Source organism: Macrobrachium nipponense, chromosome 27 (genome assembly GCF_015104395.2).
Source record: "Macrobrachium nipponense isolate FS-2020 chromosome 27, ASM1510439v2, whole genome shotgun sequence".
Taxonomy (NCBI): domain Eukaryota; kingdom Metazoa; phylum Arthropoda; class Malacostraca; order Decapoda; family Palaemonidae; genus Macrobrachium; species Macrobrachium nipponense.
This window is the reverse complement of record NC_087216.1, coordinates 73176018-73190058: the sequence shown is the minus strand read 5'-3', so window position 1 is coordinate 73190058 and position 14041 is coordinate 73176018.

Here is a 14041-nt window from a genome sequence, read left to right as displayed (position 1 = left end):
GCCATCATCATTGGCAGAAGCGATCAAGCTATCGTTATTAGAAGACTAATTACAATCATATCTGATCTTCAGCATGTAAAACTTCAGAAGAATACATATAGTTTTATATTTCGTCGTTTTCTACAAGAACCTCCTCACCATGAGTTTTTAACACATCGTCGTAATAACCAACAAGATAATACCGACTTCGTAAATGATCTACAAACCCCCAGACACTCCATTGAAGATGGAAGTGCAATACCAACCGACTTAGCGTAAGATTATCGCTAGTCTAACATTACCTCATAGGGCGCCTTATCATACAAGGCACAAGCCCTAATACAAATAGACCAGACGTGACGTTGATTGACAAAATCAAGAAGAAAGTATCACTCATTGATGTCGCAATACCATGAGACACCAGAGTTGAAGAGAAAGAAAGGGAAAAAATGGATAAGTATCAAGATCTGAAAACAGAAATAAGAAGGATATGGGATATGCCAGTGGAAATTGTACCCATAATCATAGGAACACTAGGCACGATCCCAAGATCACTGAAAAGTAATCTAGAAAAACTAGAGACTGAAGTAGCTCCAGGACTTATGCAGAAGAGTGTGATCCTAGAAACGGCGCACATAATAAGAAAAGTGATGGACTCCTAAGGAGGCAGGATGCAACCCGGAACCCCACATTATAAATACCACCCAGTCGATTGGAGGACTGTGATAGAGCAAAAAAATAAAATAAAATAAAAATAATAATAATAATAATATTTTGTTAAAGATGATGGCAGCATCAGTGGAATTGATTTTATATATGGTCTTTTCAATTCTTCTTATTATTCTCTTCTCATCAGGGCTGATATTTGCTAATAGCTGGCCGATGTTCATATCTTGGTTAAAGAAATGTTTTCTAAAAATACTAATTTATTGTTATGATAACAAAAGTGGTTAACAAATCTTAGTAATGGAATTCCAACGTTTCCAACCGTATCATCGGTTCATCTTCAAGGAAAGGTGAGCGTGAACTGATTGGAAAGGGTTGTTGTTGTTGTTGTTGTATTAAGCCAACACTTCTTGTTGGCACGGGCCTTTCCCTTGTTCGGCCCGTAGGTGATCTGAAAAGATTCTTTAGGTACATGGTTAGTTTTTTGAAATTGGAAATATCTTTAGTTGTAGAGATAGGAGTGGACAGGGGAAGGATGATGGTGTCAGTAAGAGAGGGCCATCATGTCATATTATAGAAGAAGTTTGAATGAGTGTAAGGCTTTCGAAAATCGGAGAAGCGGGTGCAGGTGGGGTTGTCCAACCCTTTACTCCCTTGGGTCCTGCGGGAGGATTTTAGTTGTAGGTAAATTTTTTAAAAGAATGATAGTGGATGATGTGGATAGAGCCTTACAATGAGGGGATGTGATGAGGGTGATTGATTTTATTAGTTTGATTACCTTGGTGGAGGTAGGTTGTAGAGCACCTGGGCATGCTCTTCTAAGTTTTCAATGATTGTCTTTTGTGACTGTGGCAGCTGCATGCTCAGCATCTTGTGCAGGTATTGCATTTTGTGCTGCACCTCTTAGCTGTGCTGTTTCTCTGCATTCCAGCAGGTAGTGAAGGAGTGGTTGCTGTGTTTCTTCTTGACAGTGTTCACATGGTCTGACACTGTTTTCCACAATTTCCCAGCAGGCTTTATATCCTAGCCTGAGTCTGTGGATGATCACAGCAAGTTTTCTTGGTGTGTGCCTGTCTATGGGAGGAGGCACTAGACCAGTCGATTTCTTATACCATCTGGCAGACGGTGAGTTCTTTTCTACTCACTCACGATGGTCATTTATCAATTTTTCTTTGCAGAGTGGTTCATTGCATTTTTGACTTGTTGCAGTGCAGGTTGTATATGTATTTGCACTCTGTCAATGTGTTTTGTACTTTTGGCTAGCTCATCAGCCCTCTCACTGCCTGGAATTCCTATGTGACTGGGTATCCTCTTTCGCTGTGCTGGTGTTGCAGTGTTTTAATTCCAGCCAGCAGTGCCTTATTTTCTTCAATTTTCTGTTGTTGCAGGGCTTGCATTGAGGACTTTGAGCCTGTGTGGATGATTACAGGCCCTTCTTCATTCTCCAGTGAGTACAGCAGTGCCTGTCTTATTGCTGTTAACTCTGTCTGCATAGTGGAGGCGTGGTTGGAGGTCCTCCAGCAGGCTGTGAAGTTTCTTGAATATACTGCAGCTCCCGTAGTTTGATTCTCAGGATCTACAGTGCCATCAGTGTAGTATGTTTGTGCCCCTATGGTCTCAGTGTTTCTGATTGCTTCATAGGCTGCCGCTCTTAGCTCTTCTCCTGTGCAGTCCTCTTTTGCTCTTGGCAGGCTTGTGTATTTGTATATTGTAGTGTCTTCTTCCAGGGTGGTAGTTGTTGTGTGCCCTGTGTTGTGTCTGGACTAGTTGCAGCAGTGTTTCTGCCATGCCTAGACTTTTGATGTGTCACTTCGGTCCTTACCATAGGAACTCGAAGTTTGATTGTGGGTGTTTGGCAAGTTCCTCTCTTGCTCTTTTCTTAGAGATGGAGTCTCTTTCTGAGAGGAACATCTTGGCCATTGTGCTTACATTTCGCTGTGCAATCCTATCCTCTAATTCCTCTAGCTTTGGCAGGTTAGTTTCAAGCCTGAGGTTGCACAGTCTTGTCCATGTAGGTGCTCCTAGCATGAGTCTCATTGCATTGTTTTGAGTGACCTCCAGTGATTCTTTCTGAGCCTCTGTCAGCCTCATCAGAGTGGGGGCAGCATAGTCCACCAATGTTCTGGTGCAGGCTAGGTAGTACTTCCTTTGTATGTGTTCATTTGTTCCTTCCTTCAGGGATGACATGTATCTCATGGCAGCAAGTCTTGCATTTGCTCTTTCTCTCAAGTACTTGTTGATTTCTTCCTTGAAAGTTAGCTGCTGATCTTAGACAACTCCTAGGTACATGTAGCTGTCTACCCATTTCATGGCTCAGCTCCTATTGTTAGTGGTTGCAGCGGTCTGTGGGCTTTTATTGTCATGGCCTTTGTTTTATTTATGTTTATTTTTAGGCCTAGCTCATTTGATTTATTGTTGATGTCATTGAGTGCCCCTTGCATTCTGGGTACTCTAACAGCTCCTCTTGCTACTACACACACATCATCGGCATAGATGAAGATTTCTACGCCTTCTGGAAGCTGCAGGGAGGCTATATTCTCCATTAGTATATTGAATAAAAATGGACTCAGAATTCCTCCTTGAGGGGTGCCATTTTCCAAGTCGTGGAATGTAGACATCACTCCTTGGAATTTTACTCTGGCCTGCCTTCTCAGCACATAGTTTTTTGTCCAGGCTAGTAAGTGTCCTTGGACTCCCTTCCTTACTACTGATTGTAGTATGCTGCTGGACTGGCTAGTTCAAAAGCCTTTTTCAAAATCTATGAAGACTACTGTGGCCTTCTTCTGATTTATATAGCTGAGAACATCTGTTATGCACTCTGTAGTTCCGACTCCTTCCTGATATGCATATAGCTGCTTGTGCAGTGGACCAATCTTGTACTTCATTTTATTTAGTACCATTTTTTCTCCAGTTTTCTCAATGCATGACACCAATGCGATTGGTCTTGGGTTCTCTGGATCTTTAGGTTTGGGGATTGGCTGCGTGTCCTGCTGCCGCCAGGTTTGTGGTCTTGTGTGTTCGATGTGTGTTTTGTTCAGGATTCTCAGAAAGGCTGTTTCTCCTGCAGGACCCATTTTGCTGATCATGGTGTATGTTATCCTGTCTGCTCCTGGTGCTGTGTCTCTGCCAACTTTAAAAACTGCTTTCAGTTCCTCTACTGTTTGTAAGGGATGTCAGTATCGTCTGGTCTGTGGCAGGCCGCATCGATGTCCTCCCATCGAATCGGTGCTAGTTGATCCTGAATTCTTCTTGTTTCAGGGGAGAGGTTACCTGAGCTAGTCCTATTGGCGAAGGATGTTGCCAGTCTTTCCGCTTCTTCTAGTGGGTGAGGGTGAGTTGCTACGGGTGTTCTCTTCTTTCCGGCTACTCTGTTCAGCCACTTCCAATAGCTCCGAGAGAGATGTACTGTGATAGTTTTGTACACCATTCCATCCACTTTTCAATTCTTATCTCTTGCAGCTGCTGTTGAACATCATTTTTGACTGCTTGTAGTAGTTCCCTGTTTTCTGTTGTCCTTCTTTTCCTATAAATTTTTGTTACCCTGTTCAGTAGGGTTTTCAGTCTTCTTACTTCTGGGCAGTAGTACCACCAGGAGTCTTTGTAGGTGTGGTCTCTTCTTCCTTACTCTCATGGGCATTGCCCTGTTTGCAGCATTGTGTATAGCCTCAACTAGATCTTTTTCTAGCTGATTGTGCTGCCCACTCTTCGAGGGCTAGACGAAACACAACCCAATCTGCTAGGTCTTGGTTCCATGTCGGAGGGGGTAGGCAGGTATTGCGGTAGTTGCTGCATCTCCAGCTCTGTTACTGTGGCAAAGTGGTCGCTCACTAATGTCGTGTGTACTTGCCACCTTGTTAGGTGTCTGATTGTTGTTGTGGCAAATGTCAAATCTAATCTGCCTCCTCTTATGTGTGTAGGTTGCCCTGAGTTGAGTAGTGAGACTCCTTCAAACTCATCTAGAGAGAAGGCTATGTGCTCTCCAGGTTGGTTTGTGGCCGATGGGGATGATAGCAGAGGGTGATGCGCGTTGAAGTCCCCACATATAATTGTTGGTGATTCTGCTGCATATGCGAAGAGCTGTGTGAGCTGCAGTTCTCCTGGTTCTTCTCTATGTATTTTTCTATATATGTTGTATATATCTATCCTCTGGTTTAGCAGTGTGATTCTCACGCTAGGTTTCCACATTGTTGGCCACAGGGGATTGGGTTGTGTTGTTCTTGCTGTTGGGATTGTATTCTTGACGAGAATTGCCAATCCTCTGTCTGTGCCTACGCATGGGGTTGTGTAGACATTATATCCAGTTATTCTGAATTTTGTCCCAGTTGTTAGCATGGTTTCTTGCAGTAGAATGATGTCCACATTTTCTGTTTTGCAGACTGCAATTAGTGTAGCTGCCTTTGTCCTTATTCCAGCCCCCGTGATGCAAGACCCTCTCAAGAAAACTAACGTTGTCTACCAATACAAATGCCCTGTCCGGGAATGCCCCGGCGCCTACATCGGTATGACAACGATGCAATTTTCCAAGAGGATATCCTGCCACGCTCAGGAAGGTGCCATCATAATCATGCAAAAAAACATTCCACAATACAAGGATAACTCGGAAGGACATTATTCCTAATATTGGTATTATCGATAAGGCGGCAGACCACCGTCGCCTCCGCCTCTTAGAGGCCCTACACATCGGGAAGGAGAGACCCAGCCTCAACACCACTCAAGAGACGGCACTCCTTCCGACAGTGGCACGTAGGGCGCCGCCCGCCGGCACCATAGAGCCGATCGAACGGACCAATCAGGTGCCCCTGCCAAATACTACGCTCCAGTTCCTCCAGCCGTCCGCACGCGAAGAGCAGCGCGAGCTTCCACCTCTGCAAGACGGCTTGACTCAGGGACTTAATCCTCTGTTCAGCCAATGAAAACACAGCGCCCATCAGACAGAGCACCTGGGACACAATAAATCCCGCCGAACGACCCCTTTCCAATCAGTTCACGCTCACCTTTCCTTGAAGATGAACCGATGATACGGTTGGAAACGTTGGAATTCCATTACTAAGATTTGTTAACCACTTTTGTTATCATAACAATAAATTAGTATTTTTAGAAAACATTTCTTTAACCAAGATATGAACATCGGCCAGCTATTAGCAAATATCAGCCCTGATGAGAAGAGAATAATAAGAAGAATTGAGAAGACCATATATAAAATCAATTCCACTGATGCTGCCATCATCTTTAACAAAACATGTTTGAGAGAGGGTCTCCTACCTTCAAATAATAATAATAAAATAATAATACTCAATAGGGGGGAGGTGTTAATTTGATGAGCAATAAAAATCCCTATAATATTGATAATAGTATTGTTATTAATAATAATGATAATAATACTCAATAGGGGGAGGTGTTAATTTGTTGAACAATAAAAATCCCTATAATAATAATAATAATATGTTTTGTTAAAAATGACTGCTGCTTCAGCACTATTAATCTTGTAAAGAGTCTTCTCTATCTTTCTGATGACGGCTTTCTCGTTGTTGCTTAGACTGGCGAGCAATGCACCAAAGGGCATGGTAAAATTCGGTTGAGTCATTTGATTTATTATTGCTTATACAATTCTCTCTCTCTCTCTCTCTCTCTCTCTCTCTCTCTCTCTCTCTCTCTCTCTAACGCGACGTTTCCTCCTGATCGACAGGACATTATCAAGCGATAACTGCTGAGGGACTTAATTCCAGTGTTGTTGTTGTTGTTTAAGATTAAGCTGGCCTTGTGCCAGCACGGGCTCTTGCTCACAGAGCAGCCCGTAATTCATATTAGTTTGAGATGTGAGATGCTTAGGATATGCAATCTTTATTGGTGATAAATGAATGATGTGGTGAAGGTGATTTGATATTGAATGAAGGATTTGATGGGCAAGGTTGAAACCCTTTAAACCCTAAGGTACCCTTCAGTCGTAGGGAAAGCTGGATAGTAGTAAGTGTTGGCTAGTAGGAGATACCAACAGACTGGAAGAATGAAGGTTTGAGTTGTAGGCACAGTTAGCTAGTAAGGTAGCTCGTGAATTTCTGAGACATGTTCCTTTTCCGGTCCGCTTTCTTTGGGTGTGTGTTGTCTGGTGAGTGTGGTGGATGGATAGTGATGAGTGTGAGGGGAGGGTGATGAAGGAGGCAAGAGGTGAATGGGGATGTCTGTTAAAGAGGTTTGTCTTTTTTTGTCTTGCATGTTATGTGGGTTAGGGTGGAATGGGGTAGTGGTCATGATTGTTGGCACCATGTGCTGTTCCAGTGGCGAGTCCATCTCCTTTTATCGTGGTGTTGCGAACCCTAGAGTACGGTCAGAGCACCTCTCCGGCAAGTTGGGTTTTCAATGAAAATCCGACTTGCCGGAGAGGTGCTCTGACCGTACTCAAGAGCTCGCAACACCACGATAAAAGGAGATGGACTCGCCACTGGAATTCAGTCCCTCAGCAGTTATCGCTTGATAATGTCCTGTCGATCAGGAGGAAACGTCGCGTTAGAGAGAGAGAGAGAGAGAGAGAGAGAGAGAGATAATTGTATAAGCAATAATAAATCAAATGACTCACCGAATTTTACCATGCCCTTTGGTGCGTTGCTCGCCAGTCTAAGCAACAACGAGAAAGCCGTCATCAGAAAGATAGAGAAGACTCTTTACAAGATTAATAGTGCTGAAGCAGCAGTCATTTTTAACAAAACATGTCTACGAGAGGGTCTCCTTCCGAAATAATAATAATAATAAGTTAAAGAGAAAGAGAGGGAAAAAATGGGTAAGCATCAAGACATGAAAATAGAAATAAGAAAGATATGGGATATGCCAGTGGAAATTGTATCCATAAGCATAAGAACACTAGGCACGATCCCAAGATCCCTGAAAAGGAATCTAGAAAACCTAGAGGCTGAAGTAGCTCCAGGACTCATGCAGAAGAGTGTGATCCTAGAAACGGCGCACATAGTAAGAAGTCATGGACCCCCACTATAAATACCACCCAGTCGAATTGGAGGAACGTGAGAGACCAAAAAAAAAAATAAATAAATAAATAAGTAAAAAAAAATTAATAATACTAATAATAATATACTTAGGAAGCAGACCCTCTCTCAAGCATACTTTATTAAAAGTAATGGCTACTTCAGCAGCATTACACTTGTAGAGATTCTTCTCTTTTTTACGAATAGCTGCTTTTTCCTTGCTACTTAAACAGGCTAGTAGAGCGCCTATAGAGGTCATGATCAAGTACAGTGTCAAAATAGGTGTATATATTTGAATTTTACAGATAAACTATGATACCATAGTCATCAAAGTCATTAACGATTCTCTCTCTCTCTCTCTCTCTCTCTCTCTCTCTCTCTCTCTCTCTCTCTCTCTCTTAAAGCGAGCTTTCGTCTGGGGCTGCCTGACATCCTCGGGGTGGGAAGCTGAGGGTGGACTGATCTTGGTGTGTTGCTGTTGTTGTTGTTGTATTAAGCCAACACTTCTTGTTGGCATGGGCCTTTCCCTTGTTCGGCCCGTAGGTGATCTGAAAAGATTCATTAGGTACATGGTTAGTTTTTTGAAATTGAAATACCTTTTAGTGTAGAGATAGGAGTGGACAGAAGGAGGGGAAGGATGATGTCAGTAAGAGAGGGCCATCATGTCATATTATAGTAGAAGAAGTTGAAAGAATGTAAGGCTTTCGAATATCGGAGAAGCAGTGCAGGTGGGGTTGTCCAACCCTTTACTCCCTTGGGTCCCTGCAGGAGGATTTCAGTTGTAAGTAAAGTTTAAAAGAATGATAGTGGATGATGTGGACAGAGCCTTACAGTGAGGGGATGTGATGAGGGTGGTTGATGTCACTTATTGGTTTCTTTACCTTGGTGGAGGTAGGTTGTAGAGCACCTGGGCATGCTCTTCTAAGTTTTCAATGATTGTCTTTGTGACTGTGGCAGCTGTATGCTCAGCATCTTGTGCAAGTAATTCATTTTGTGCTGCACCTCTTAGCTGTGCTGTTTCTCTGCATTCCAGCAGGTAGTGAAGGAGTGGTTGCTGTGTTTCTTCTTGACAGTGTTCACATGGTCTGACACTGTTTTCCACAATTTCCCAGCAGGCTTTATATCCTAGCCTGAGTCTGGGATGATCACAGCAAGTTTTCTTGGTGTTGTGTTGCCTGTCTATGGGAGGAGGCACTAGATCAGTCGATGTCTTATACCATCTGGCAGACGGTGAGTTCTTTTCTACCCACTCACGATGGTCTTTCAGCAAGTTTTCTTTGCAGAGTGGTTTCATTGCATTCTTGATTTGTTGCAGTGCAGGTTGTATATGTATTTGCACTCTGTCAATGTGTTTTGTACTTTTGGCTAGCTCATCAGCCCTCTCGTTGCCAGGAATTCCTATGTGACTGGGTATCCAGTTTAAGGTGACAGGTCTTCCTCTTTCGCTGTGCTGGTGCAGCAGTGTTTTAATTCCAGCCAGCAATGCCTTGTTTTCTTTATTTTTCTGTTGTTGCCCCCCCCCCCAGGGCATGCATTGAGGACTTTGAGTCGGTGTGGATGATTACAGGCCCTTCTTCATTCTCCAGTGAGTACAGCAGTGCCTGTCTTATTGCTGTTAACTCTGTCTGCATAGTGGAGGCATGGTTGGAGGTCCTCCAGCAGGCTGTGAAGTTTCTTGAATACACTGCAGCTCCCGTAGTTTGATTCTCAGGATCTACAGTGCCATCGGTGTAGTATGTTTGTGCCCCTATGGTCTCAGTGTTTCTGATTGCTTCTTAGGGCCGCCGCTCTTAGTCTTCTTCTTGTTGTGGCAGTCCTCTTTTGCTCTTGGCAGGCTTGTGTATTTTGATATATTGCAGTGTCCTTCTTCCAGGGTGGTAGTGTTTGTGTGCCCTTGTTGTGTCTGGACTAGCTGCAGCAGTGTCTCTGCCATGCCTAGACTCTTGATGTTGTCACTTTGGTCCTTACCATAGGAACTCGAAGTTTGAATCTCTGGGTGTTTAGCAAGGTCCTCTCTGGCTCTTTTCCTAGAGATGGAGTCTCTTTCTGAGAGGAACATCTTGGCCATTGTGCTTGCATTTCGCTGTGCAATCCTATCCTCTAGTTTTGGCAAGTTAGTTTCAAGCCTGAGGTTGCACAGCCTTGTCCATGTGGGTGCTCCTAGCATGAGCCTCATTGCATTGCTTTGAATGACCTCCAGTGATTCTTTTTGAGCCTCTGTCAGCCTCATCAGAGTGGGGACAGCATAGTCCACCAATGTTCTGGTGCAGGCTAGGTAGTACTTCCTTTGTATGTGTTCATTTGCTCCCTCCTTCAGGGATGACATGTATCTCATGGCAGCCAGTCTTGCATTTGCTCTTTCTCTCAAGTATTTGATTTCTTCCTTGAAAGTTAGCTGCCGGTCTATGACAACTCCCAGGTACATGTAGCTGTCTACCCATTCTATGGGCTCAGCTCCTATTGCTAGTGGTTGCAGCGGTCTGTGGGCTTTTATTGTCATGGCCTTTGTTTTATCTATGTTTATTTTTAGGCCTAGCTCATTTGATTTATTGTTGATGTTATTGAGTGCCCTTTGCATTCTGGGTACTCTAACAGCTCCTCTTGCTACTACACACACATCATCGGCATAGATGAAGATTTCTACGCCTTCTGGAAGCTGCAGGGAGGCTATATTCTCCATTAGTATATTGAATAGAAATGGACTCAGAATTCCTCCCTGAGGGGTGCCATTTTCCAAGTCGTGGAATGTAGACATCACTCCTTGGCATTTTACTCTGGCCTGCCTTCCCAGTACGTAGTTTTTTGTCCAGGCTAGTAAGTGTCCTTGGACTCCCTTCCTTACTACTGATTGAAGTATTGCTGCTGGACTGGCTAGTTCAAAAGCCTTTTCAAAATCTATGAAGACTACTGTGGCCTTCTGATTTATGTAGCTGAGAACATCTGTTATGCACTCTGTAGTTCCGACTCCTTCCTGATATGCATATAGCTGCTTGTGTAGTGGACCAATCTTGTACTTCATTCTATTTAGTACCATTTTTTCTCCAGTTTTCTCAATGCATGACACCAACGCGATTGGTCTTGGGTTCTCTGGATCTTTAGGTTTGGGGATTGGCTGCGTGTCCTGCTGCCGCCAGGTTTGTGGTCTTGTGTGTTCGATGTGTGTTTTGTTTAGGATTCTCAGAAAGGCTGTTTCTCCTGCAGGACCTATTTTGCTGATCATGGTGTATGTTATCCTGTCTGCTCCTGGTGCTGTGTATCTGCCAACTTTAAAAACTGCTTTCAGTCCCTCTACTGTGTAAGGGGTGTCAGTATCATCTGGTCTCTGGCAGGCCGCAACGATCTCCTCCCATCTAATCGGTGCTAGTTGATCCTGAATTCTTCTTGTTTCAGGGGAGAGGTTACCTGAGCTAGTCCTATTGGCGAAGGATGTTGCCAGTCTTTCCGCTTCTTCTAGTGAGTGAGGGTGAGTTGCTGCGGGTGTTCTCTTCTTTCTGGCTATTCTGTTCAGTCACTTCCATAGCTCCGAGAGAGATGTGTACTGTGATAGTTTTGTACACCATTCCATCCACTTTTCAATTCTTATCTCTTGCAGCTGCTGTTGAACATCATTTTTGACTGCTTGTAGCAGTTCCCTGTTTTCTGTTGTCCTTCTTTTCCTGTAGTTTTTCGTTACCCTGTTCAGTAGGGTTTTCAGTCTTCTTACTTCTGGGCAGTAGTACCAGGAGTCTTTGTAGGTGTGGTCTCTTCTTCCTACTCTCATGGGCATTGCCCTGTTTGCAGCATTGTGTATAGCCTCAACTAGATCTTTTTCTAGCTGATCTATGTCTTCTGGAGGTTTGTATTGTGCTGCCCACTCTTCGAGGGCTAGACGAAATACAACCCAGTCTGCTAGGTCTTGGTTCCATGTCGAAGGAGGTGGCGGTATTGGCGGTAGTTGCTGCATCTCCAACTCTGTTACTGTGGCAAAGTGATCGCTTACTAGTGTCGTGTGTACTTGCCACCTTGTTAGGTGTCTGATTGTTGTTGTGGCAAATGTCAAATCTAATCTGCCTCCTCTTATGTGTGTAGGTTGCCCTGAGTTGAGTAGTGAGACTCCTTCAAACTCATCTAGAGAGAGAGCTATGTGCTCTCCAGGTTGGTTTGTGGTCGATAATTGTTGGTGAATCTGCTGCATGTGCGAAGAGCTGTGTGAGCTGTAGTTCTCCTGGTTCTTCTCTATGTATTTTTCTATATATGCTGTATATATCTATCCTCTTGGTGTGGTGTCCGTCCTCCTTATATTTGGGGTTGACAGCAGGGGGTCTGCCCCATGCTTATCTCCTATTGGCTGGTGGCGGTGAGTCTTCGTTTTCATTGGTGGCTTGAGCCAGGTCTCAAGCCACTTTCTCAGAGTCGATGGTTGCGATGCTGCAAGTCCTGCAGCCGTCTAGACCTCCTGAGCGGCGAGGTGACGTCGATGGGCGTTGCGCTACGGAGCGGGACGTCACGGTTAATTGATTTCCATCGGCTGCAGGAGTACCTCGTCCGGGGGCATTGTCTTCCGTGGAGTTGTCGTGATCGGTGGTATCATTGTTGGTGGCAGGTCTTCTCATACTCGTAGCCGCTATTCGTAAAATAGAGAATAATCTCTACTAGTGTAACGCTGCTAAAGTAGCCATTACTTTTAATAATAATAATAATAATAATAATAATAATAATTATAATAATAATAATAATAATAATAATAATAATAATAATAATAATAATAATAGAATCCAAAGAAACCTCATAATCACAATGAGTTAATAAAATAAAATGGAAAATTAAATCCACAGTAATATGTCTGATCTGTTATTTAAAATACAAAGCAGAGAGCTTTCGAAGACCTGCACGGTCCTCCTTGTCAATCTGAATACAATTACTAACAGTGACCATACAAGAACTCTTGTTTTTTGACTAGTTTTACAAATAGCCTGTTTGATGATGTAGCTGGCTCTTCACGTTATCCCCTCGTTCTCCAACGGCAAACCAGCTAATCGCCTAGATCTTCGAAGTGGCGGTTCGTCTCTTGAATCGTTTGATGTGTTGTCCATAGCAGCTTGGGCGCCTGCAACTAGGGACACGGGATGGGTCTCTGTTACCTGAACGAAAGAAGATGAGGCAGCGGCAGTATCAGAGGTGGCTAGATTATTGGTGTTACCTTACCAATGCAACCTATATCTGTTATAAATCTCTGATAAACTGACAACAAATTATTTCATTTAAAATAAAATCTTCTTGCGTAAAGGCTTTATTGCCTTCCATAGAGAGACCCCTGTTAATAATTGCTCCTTCAACTAACCTTCTAATACCTGTATCCTTACTATTGAAAATTACTTTTGACTCGTTCCAATTAATGCGGTGATCGTCATTTAAACTATGAGAGACTAGTGCATTATTCTCAGCATGCAAATTATAAGCTCTTTTGTGTTCATTGATTCTGATTGGTAGTCCCTCCCACTTTCTCCGTAATATTTCTTATCGCAATCTAGACAGGTATTTCATAAACACCAATTTCTTTGTTAAAGCTTTGGTTGGAGTTATTATTTTGCATGAGACAGCCTTTGAGTGTATTCTTATAGTTGAATACCAAGTTGACCTTTTCTTCACCTTTTTCATTTACTGTTTTTCTAATATTATGTAAGTTGGGATTAAATGGTAAGGTTAGATACTTTTTTGATTCTTTTTTGTATTCATATTGACTTTTTTATATAGAAAATCCTTTTGGCTTTAGTGAAGGCATTATTTATGAAATTTTCTGGATAGCATAATTTCCAAAACTTCTTTTATATGATTAAACATTCGCTGTCAATATATTCAGGATCACATATTTTCAAGGCTCTTAGGATGAAATTATCATTATATTTTGCTTTACTTCATTATTATGAAAACAAAAGAATAGAAGTGGACATAAGCTTCAGCATTAGTCACTTTTCTGTAAACACTAAATTTAAAACAACTAATGTAATAGGGTCATGGTATACCAAAACATCCAGAAAGGGCAGCTTATTTTCTACTTCATATTCTACTGTGAATTGAATGGAAGGTAGTATGCTATTGGCAAATCTCAAAAAACTGTTCGAAGTCTATTGATTACCTTGGAAGAAAATTACGAAGACATCGTCGACATATCTGACCCAAATGAGTGGTTTTAGAGTTTGGATCACATTTGGAGAGGATTTCAGTTTCTACAAATTCCATGCATAAATTTGCAAGTATGGGGGATAAGGGTGAACCCATGGCTACGCCAAATTTTTGTTTATAGCCTTCATTGTTGAATGAAAATATTGTGGATGAGACACATAGACGAATCAAGTCTAAAAACTGTTCTGTAGGAATAGGGAAGTTAACATTTCCAATTTCTACTGTTCTTTTAATTTTGTAAGGCACTCAAGAGGCACATT